At 45.2% G+C, this 9273-nt stretch overlaps 1 protein-coding gene across 1 annotated transcript in view; it reads left to right on the top strand.

Moving 5' to 3' along the window:
- The first annotated feature begins 9009 nt into the window (after positions 1-9009).
- The window catches only part of HSP90AB1 (heat shock protein 90 alpha family class B member 1), a 25272-nt gene continuing 25008 nt past the window's right edge, over positions 9010-9273 (top strand). Inside the window, exon 1 of the mRNA XM_042461171.1 lies at positions 9010-9136. The gene's annotated coding sequence lies outside the window, so the exon portion shown is untranslated. The remainder of the gene's footprint in view (positions 9137-9273) is intronic.

The raw sequence follows: 9273 nt of genomic DNA, 5'->3' as shown, positions 1-9273 counted from the left end.
TTATTAATTATTTTTTTGGTCTACATTTGAAAACAGAGCCTCTATGGGGAGGATTCCTTTGCGGGCTGTTGTATGAGACCAGGCAGAGAAGGAATAAGCCAGGGAGGTTTTTTTCCCTGGGCTTTTTTTGCAACGGAGAGGGGGAAAAGACTCCTCTCTGAGGGGAGGATTCCTTCTCTCTGGGCTCCCGTTGGAGGCAGCCCAGGCGGAGAGGGAATCAGCCCCCAGGGAGGTTTCTTTCCCCCCTGGGTCCGTTTTTGCCAATGGAGCCAGGGGAAAGAATCCTCTCTGAGGAGAGGATTCCTTCTCCGCTTGGGCTCCGTTCTACCAAGGACGGAGCCAGGCGGAGAAGGAATCCTCCCCCTAGGGAGGCTTTCTATTCCCCGCCTGGGCTCCGTTTTTGCAGGCGGAGCTCTAGGAGGGAAAGAAGTCTGGCCCGGCAGGCGAGGCTTCCTCCCTCCTCGGCTCCAGCGGAGCCAAAGAGGGGAGGGAAGCCCCCGCCAAAGGAGAGAGGCTTACAGAGGCCCTCTCTCTTTCCCCCGACCGCTGTTGCACACTTTGCAACAAAGCCCGGGGGGGGGCGGGGAAATCCAGGGGCGGGGCTAACCCGGGGCGGGACCATGCGGACCGCCCAAACTGGGAAAGTCCGCCACACAGCGCGGGATATGGCAAGCCTAGTTACACAGTCTTTACTGTCTTATCTTACCAAACAGTATTGTCTTTCCTAGTGAACATCTTTCTCATGATATCCAGAGTACAACAGTCTCGCTTTAATCATCTTGGCTTCTAGGAAGAGTTCACGGCTTGATTTCCTCTTGGACACATTTATTTCTCTTTTTTGGCAGGTCCGTGGTATGGTAGAACTTAAGTGTCCACTTGAGCTTGAATCTTCTCCTGCGATAGACTGTTGGATTCATCTACATGGGAGTTAGTAATAGGTGCACAAGCAGTCCTCCAAACTGTGACGTAGCTGTCTGATGGATTTCTGTCTCTACCACCTCCAACCAACAAAATAGTTCTTTCCATACCGCTCTGCCAGGCACCAAGGTCTTGGTTGAACACCATGTGAACAGGCAAGTTCTTCAAGTGCCACAACTTTTAGGGCGCAGTTTTATTACCATATTGAACTGATAGCAAGTCATCAATATTAGTGCATTTATGCACAAGCTCTTGACTGCAGAAAATATCCCCAGCTCTCTATCTCACTCCCTGGTATTCCATTCCTCCATTCACCCTTTCATTACACCATGTTTGGTCCAAAAATGGAACTGAGTAACTCACAACGAGCTAGAGAAAAGGACTCAAAGAGCCCATACAGAAGACCAAAATAAAGTGCTTTGGGTTATTGGAGGTATGCTGTTTAAATGATGCATGTGTCTAAGAAGCTGGAAGCTGCACCAAAGCATGCTCCAGTCCAGCTTTGGACTTAAGTTGTGTGTGTCATTTAAAAAGCCCTCTCCAAAGTGACCAAAGCAGCTTATTTTGGCCTGTCATTCCTTCTCCGCTTGGGCTCCGTTCTCACCAAGGACGGAGCCCAGGCGGAGAAGGAATCCTCCCCTCAGGGAGGCTTTCTTTTCCCCGCCTGGGCTCTGTTTTTGCAGGCGGAGCTCAGGCAGGGAAAGAAGTCTGGCCTCGGCAGGCGAGGCTTCTTTCCCTCCCTCAGCTCCAGCGGAGCCAAAGAGGGGAGGGAAGCCCCCGCCAAAGGAGAGAGGCTTACAGAGGCCTCTCTTTCCCCCGCCACCGCTGTTGCACACTTTGCAACAAAGCCCGGGGGCGGGGGAAATCCCAGGGGCGGGGCTAACCCGGGGCGGGACCATGCGGACCCGCCCAAAACTGGGAAAGTCCCGCCCACAGGCGGGATATGGCAAGCCTAGTTACACAGTCTTCTACTGTCTTATCTTACCAAACAGTATTGTCTTTCCTAGTGAGCCATCTCTTCTCATGATATATCCAGAGTACAACAGTCTCGCTTTAATCATCTTGGCTTCTAGGAAGAGTTCAGGCTTGATTTCCTCTTGGACACATTTATTTCTCTTTTTTGGCAGTCCGTGGTATCTGTAGAACTTAAGTGTCCACTTGAGCTTGAATCTTCTCCTGCGATAAGACTGTTGGGATTCATCTACATGGGAGTAATAGGTTGCACAAGCAGTCCTCAAACTGTGACGTAGCTTGTCTGATGGATTCTGTCTCTACCACCTTTCCAACCAACAAACAATAGTTCTTTCCATACATAGCTCTGCAGGCAGCCAAGGTCTTGGTTGACACCATGTGAACAGGCAAGTTCTTCAAGTGCCACAACTTTTAGGGCAGTTTTAGTTACCATATTGAACTGATTAGCAAGTCATCAATATTTAGTGCATTATTTGCAAAGCTCTTGACTGCAGAAATATATCCCAGCTCTATCTCACTCCCTGGTATTCCATTCCTCCATTCACCCTTTCATTACACCATGTTTGGTCCAAAAATGGAACTGAGTAACTCACAAAGAGCTAGAGAAAAGGACTCCAAAGAGCCCATACAGAAAGACCAAAATAAAGCTGCTTTGGGTCATTTTGGAGGTATGCTGTTTAAATGATGCATGTGTCTTAAGAAGCTGGAAGCTGCACCAAAGCCATGCTCCAGTCCAGCTTCTGGACTCTTAAGTTGTGTGTGTCATTTAAACAGCATATCTCCAAAGTGACCCAAAGCAGCTTTATTTTGGCCTGTCTGTACGAGTCCCAAAGATATCCTAGATAAGTCCCAACAGTGTTTCATTTGTGTAATGGTGGGAGGCACAGGTGGTATTTTAATTTAACAGGACAACAGAAAATGATCTGACAGATCCAGCTCAATAGCTAGGTTCCTAAAGAGCTACATGAGTGGGAGGCGTTTCCACAACTTCCAGGTTAAAAACTTCCAAAAGGAAGAAAAAAAATTCTGTGAAAATGAAGAGTATCTCAATGGATATTAAAGTTCTCACAAAGAATATGAACAGGGTTTAGTGACACAAATGTGCCCAGCTGCTCTGAAAATTCTTCCAGGAAGGCTCCATTCACTCCAGGGGCCTATAAATCCCAGCTAGTGCCACTGGTGGATGACCTATTTGCAGTGTTGTTCGTTCAAAGGATGTTAATGAAACTTCACTGTTCATGGCAAGAGGATTAGTGGGCAGTGATGTTTTATAAATGATTGTAACCTTGGACAAGTTACACTCTTTCAGCCCCAGTAAAAGGCAATGGCAAACCCCCTCTGCACAAATCTTGCCATGATAATTTCACTTTAGGGTTGCTGTAAACTGGAAATGTCTTCAAGGAAATTATCAATACTGTAGATGTAAAGAATTAAGAGTCATTCTACACTCCATCTTTCTACCCCAGCACGGAATGCATCTTAAGTTTATGGTTGGTATCATGTTAGTGTTTGATGTTATTTTATTTGTATTTTACCCACATGTAAATTCAGTTTACACATGTGTAATTCCTTTTTCTGAACAGGGCACAGAAGGCTATTCACTTGCCCAAGCACTTTATCTTAAAAACTTCCCACCAAGTTACCAAGTCATGAGAGGGGCTGCAACATAATGAAAATAACTGCAACATAATGAAGATACTCTTAAGTAAAAAGAGATGGAATGGATTTTAAGATTAAAATCCCTAGTGCCAACAGGTTTAAATTAAGATGTGAATTTACAGTCTCTGATATAAAAACAAATAGTGCAAGATGTAATTACAGCTCAGATAAGTTCAAATCTTTGGCCCTTTCTCATCATTATGAAAGCAAAACTTACAACCGTTGCCAAGAAGATTCCCAGGAGAATGACCTTGGATCTTCTCAAGGCAACCTCAACTCCCTTCTGTCTGCTTATTAACCACAAAAGAAAACAAGAAACAAGGTTTGGGTGTTTTTTTTTGTTTGTTTTGTTTTTGCAATTAACACCCCACTGTATATCCCATCACCTTCCATAACCCATTATAATACATTATATCAGTAATTAAAAGTGCATAAATGCAATCAAAAAAAGCATGACAGGCAAGTTGAATGCTTCAGCTCCTGAAAAGAATTGGGTGGGGGACCTGCAGATGGCCAGAAGCAGACTTCTCATTTTGAGAGGAAACATTTTTGGATGTTAAATAGCACAAAGGGCAAGGAAGGCTGCAACTCCACTCCTGGAAGCTTCAAGGAGAAGCCATTCACGCTACAGTGGGCCCTCAATAGCATCACATAGGCAATAGCATCACTGGGGGTGCGGACCGCACCTGGTGACATCCTAAGGGTGTCCTGAAACATCTGCTTTTGAGCAGAAATAGGCTGTGACATTTGTCTGTGTCCCTTTAAAACTCTTGAGTGTGAGTGAGGTGAGGTGAGGCTCTGGGAGAAGAAAGGAGAGGCCTTCAGGTTTTTTTAATTTTTTTTTTTTTAAATTAAAACATTTTAAAAATATATTATTTAAAAACATCAAAGCTTACCAAATTTTCAGTTTAACCTCATGAAATGATGTACATGTAAATATATTTAGGATGTGCATATGATATATGGGAATTACAGTTTATGAGTAACATTAATACAAAAATATTCCGATGGTTGTGATATCGGAGGTGGTCAATGGGGAGGGAGGACACCAACCCAAGTGACTCCACTGGGCTTAGGACCCCCATGAAAGTAGAAAACTGCAAACAGATTTAAAAAAAAAATTAGGAGTGTTTTTGTATTAATGTTACTCATAAGTCATAATTCCCATATATCATATGCACATCTAAAATGTATTTACATGTACATAGTTCTCTAAGAATCTTTAGGTTCTCCAGCACAACTCTATATTGTTCACATCCAACAAAAGCTGACCACAGAATCATGCTGGAGGACCTACAAATGCCTAGAAGAGTGTTTTCTCTAGGAACCTCTAGGTCCTCCAGTGTGACTCTATGGTCAACCTCTGTCAGAGTCACACTGGAGAGCTAGAGATTCCTAGAGAGAACATATCGATCAAATCCATGACTAATCAAACCTGCAAAAGTCAAAGCCACAAATATGGAGGGCTGACTATATTTGTTATAGCACAATGGCTCATTGGAGCTGGGGCAGGTGGGCCACAGAATGCAACAATTTTATCAAGACACGCACACTCCACCAGATGCCTGTTTTATCTTTCACATTTCTGTCCCAGCCTTCCTCCAAGTACACAGGGGCTGTAAAAAGGGGCTCTTACTTCTGGTGCTCTGGGGTCTCCCATCATGCCCTCCCATTATCCTGATCTGGCAGGGACAGGCTCTGTTGTCCTACTTTTTCTGCTGATTTCACAATGTCCATTTCTCTTCCTTCTTTGTCCCTGGTTCATGTCAGTTGCTGCAGCCTGAATTCAAAGTGCAGAAGCAGTTTGCATTTAATTAACTCACCAGGGAGGAATCCTGCCCTTCCCAGGAGGTCCAGGCAAAAGCAAACAGCTGCAGCTTCTCCTCCTTTGTATGTCCTTCCTCAATAACTTTCGCCGTCTCCACCACACTCTGATGTTGCTTAATCACATGTGCCCAGTTTTGGGCTGTGAAAATTCAGAAGGTGTGTATCGAAATGAAACCCACTGAGTGACCTTGGGCAAGTCACACTCTCAGCCTCAGGGGAAGGCAATGACAAACCTCTGAACAAATCTGAACAACAAAGGGTCATCTTTTTGTTGTTGTTTTGTGTCTTCAAGTCGTTTCTGATTCACAGCAACTCTAAGGCAATCCTATAATGGGGTTTTCTTGCCACAATTTGTTGGGAGGGGGGTTGCCATTGCCTTCCCCTGAGGCTGAGAGAATGTGAATTGCCCAAGGCCGCCCAGTGGGTTTACTGGTTGCTATAAGTCAGAAACTATTTAAAGGCACACAACAAATGTACCAAAAGGCTGTGCGAAGCAGAGCTTAGACTGCATCCACATTTGCAGAAATGACCCAGTTTGATGCCACTTTAACTACCAATGCTATGGAATTCTGCGATTTGTAGTTTTGTGAGACATTTTACCTTCTCTGTGAGAGAGCTCTGGTGCCACAAGAAGGTACAAATCCCAGGGTTCTATAGTGTGGAGCCATGACAGTTAAGGTGGTATCAAAGTGCATTAATTCTGCAGTGGAGGTGCATGATGGAGCCCTAATGTTTCAGGCACCCTATAAGCCTCTTTTGTTCTTCTTCCTGCTTTCCAACAGGAGACACTCTCCTCACTGCCTTTGCATAGAGAAATGCCTTCTGCCACAGCCAACCACTGCAGGGCTTGGTCCTAATGGCTTTACAACCTGTTCCTCCTTCAGAGGCTTTGGGCTCCTTCAAGGGGGGCTTAAAGGGAGGAGGAGGAGGAGGGAGAAAAGCCAGCCCTCTGTGGAAGCTGCTGGAAGGAAGTCGCAGCACAAAGCACCATCTCCCTCCGCTGGTTTGCAGAGCATCACAGGAAATAATCCCATTTTCCCTTGGCCAGGGACTAGCTCCAATCAGAAACAGTGTGCTTCTGGGAATGCGCATGCGCAAGGCAAGCATGTTTTTTAGGATGCATGTAGCAAGAAGTACAATAGCCTCCACAGTCCAATAACATCCAAAATCCACCCAACAGTGATGCTTTTATTGGCCCATCTAAAATGAACAAAATGCATGCTGCAAGCTTCACTGAAGCTTCCCTGGCTTCTTCCACCAAACAGGGATCCCTTTATGGGGCCAGGCAAAAATAAATACACAGAATACATGTTGCAAGTTTTCAAAGCTTCACTGGCTTCTTCCACCAAACAGGCTTTCTAGACATGGTCAGAGGCATTCAGTTCTCATTGCGCCTTACACTTCCAGCCCTGAAATTAATACAGCTCTGCTTTCTGGGACCACTGGTTTTCCTCCATTGCACTTACATCCAAAAAAATTGACAATATCATCCCAAATCCCCCCCCCCCCCCTTGTATGATTTTTAAAATCTTTGCCTGATGAAGAAGCCAGTGGAGTTTCAAAAGCCCACATCATGTATTTTGTGCAATTTTTGGCTGCGCCAATAAAGGAATCATTTCTTTGTGGATCTTGTATACAGTTGTACTTTTTTAGGATGTAAATGCAATGGAGGCAAGTCAATGGTCCCAGTTCAGGGCTCAGTGAGAAGATAATGCCTCTGACCATGTCTAGAAAGCCTGTTGTGTCACAAAGCCATGCATCTGCCTGGAAAAGAGGGCAGATAAAAATACTGTGTGATTTAAGAACATAATCAGTCTTCCCAACCCTTTGCTTTGAGCTTTCAGGCAGAGTGACTAGACTTAGTCCTCCTTTTCCAGGACACATCCTCCATTTCAACCTTCTGTCCAGGAAGAATTCCAAAATGTCCTCCACTTTGAACATCTGGTCACCCTGCTTTCAGGGAATGAGGGTTTAGTGTTTTCCACTTGCTAGTCCCCCAGTGATCACCATCACAGGGGACTTTTCAAAGGGTGGTTATTAAAAGATGGGAGGAAAGGCAGGGGAGGCGATTAGTCATAGTGCCAGGCTGCTTCCTCCTCTGCCTTTCTCTTTTCTTTAAGTGGGAAAGAGCTTGTGGGTCCCACAAAGTAAGCAACACAATTGCAGAGGATGCATTCTTCTTCCTCCAGAGGGCTAGAAAAGAAGCAGAGAAATATATATATATATATATATATATAGAGAGAGAGAGAGAGAGAGAGAGAGAGAGAGTTTGGAATAGCTACCTTTTGAACTATAAGATAAAATTCAAGCCAGAATGGGCTTTTGATGTTCGGACACTGTAGTCCAAAATGTACCTTTTCCAAGCTTTGTTTTAAAAGCCTATATAGTGCGATGCAGTGGTTTGAGCATTGCACTACAATTCTGGAGAACAGGGTACTGAAACGCACTGGGTGATATTGGGCAAGTCACACTCTCTCAGCCTCATGGAGAAGGCAATGGCAAACCTCCCCTGAGCAAATCATGCCAAGAAAACCTTAACGTTGCTATAAGTTGGGAAGGACTTGAAGGTACACAAAGACAAGAACAAGCTTTAGGGAATTTTGTGCTACCAATGTTAAATGCTATCCAGCCTTTACTCTCTTTTTTTAAACCTATTTTTTGTGACCAGCATACTCTTGGTTAAAAAGTAAGAAGAAGGTAGTACCTTTAGGAGTTATTCCACCCTAAGTCTTCCAAGAGGGTAACCCATAGTCTTGGGGAAATGTTGGGAGGGTGAGGTAGATGATGAAGTATGAATTAACCACTCTGCAAAATGTAGAAATTAATAATGTTCTAGTCTGTATAGCTGATGCACAATAGATGTGTTAGTCTTTGGTGGAAAGGAATAATGATGCCATTTCCTATAAAGGTCAGCCCTGCTTGTCTTTACTTACTGAGATTAGTGGCATCCCACTTTCTGACCAAAAAGCTTCATAAATAACATAAGTAGCTACGAAAAACACTCCATAAAACATCTGGCAACCCAAATCAGCATGCAGGAGTATGAAATAATAATGAATGGCAGTAGCACCCTGAGGCTGTTTTTAAATGGGAACAAAGATGAAGCCTGGTAAAGGGACAAGGAAGGAACATTCCAGAGCCAAGTTTGGCGCTGTGACCCAAAAGGCCCTGCTTCTTCTTGCAGGTGGCAGTGTGGTTGTGGTTGGAGTGTTGGACTGGGCCTCTGGAGACCCAGGGTTTGAATCCTGACTCAGCCATGGAAATCCACAGGGATGCCCTTGGCCAAGTCTTAGGGAGGAAAAAATGATCCTAATTCAAATATATAGCCGTGTTAATCTGTAGAATCATTACACAGAGAGATCTTGTAGCACCCTTGAGACCCACTGAAAGAAAGAAGTTGGCAGCACCAGCTTTCCTGGACCAAAGTCTACTTTGACAGTACTTGCCCAGAGGAAACCCTGGGAGAATACAGTACTTGCCCATAGAAAGGGGGAACATGGGCAAACGTTAAATGTCTCCCTATAGGCAAGTATTCCCCAAAGAGTCAGGATCCTGTATAGAAGGAAGGCACCATCTTATGCTTTCCCTGAGTCGCCCCAGACCCTTTTAAGGCGGAGGCAGCCATGGCAGGCAGGGAGGCGGGATCGGCTTCCGACTCGTATATAGGAGGGGCAGGGCCTGCGCCGCCTCCTCTCGGGGCCTTGCTGCAGCCAACTCCGCGGTCCAGGCCCAAGCCCTGCTCCTCCGTCGGTCGGTCAAAGTAAGCCCAGACCTGGGTCTCCCCTTCAGCTGAGGAGGAAGATATGGGGCTGAAAGGGTCGAGGGATAATCTGGAAGTCTGGAGCCATGTGCTCCGTTCAGACTGGAGGAATAACCCGGTTTGGCAGCGTTTTAACT

Source organism: Sceloporus undulatus, chromosome 1 (genome assembly GCF_019175285.1).
Source record: "Sceloporus undulatus isolate JIND9_A2432 ecotype Alabama chromosome 1, SceUnd_v1.1, whole genome shotgun sequence".
NCBI lineage: Eukaryota > Metazoa > Chordata > Lepidosauria > Squamata > Phrynosomatidae > Sceloporus > Sceloporus undulatus.
The sequence above is the reverse complement of the archived record's forward strand: the minus strand, read 5'-3'. Positions and strand labels throughout refer to the sequence as shown.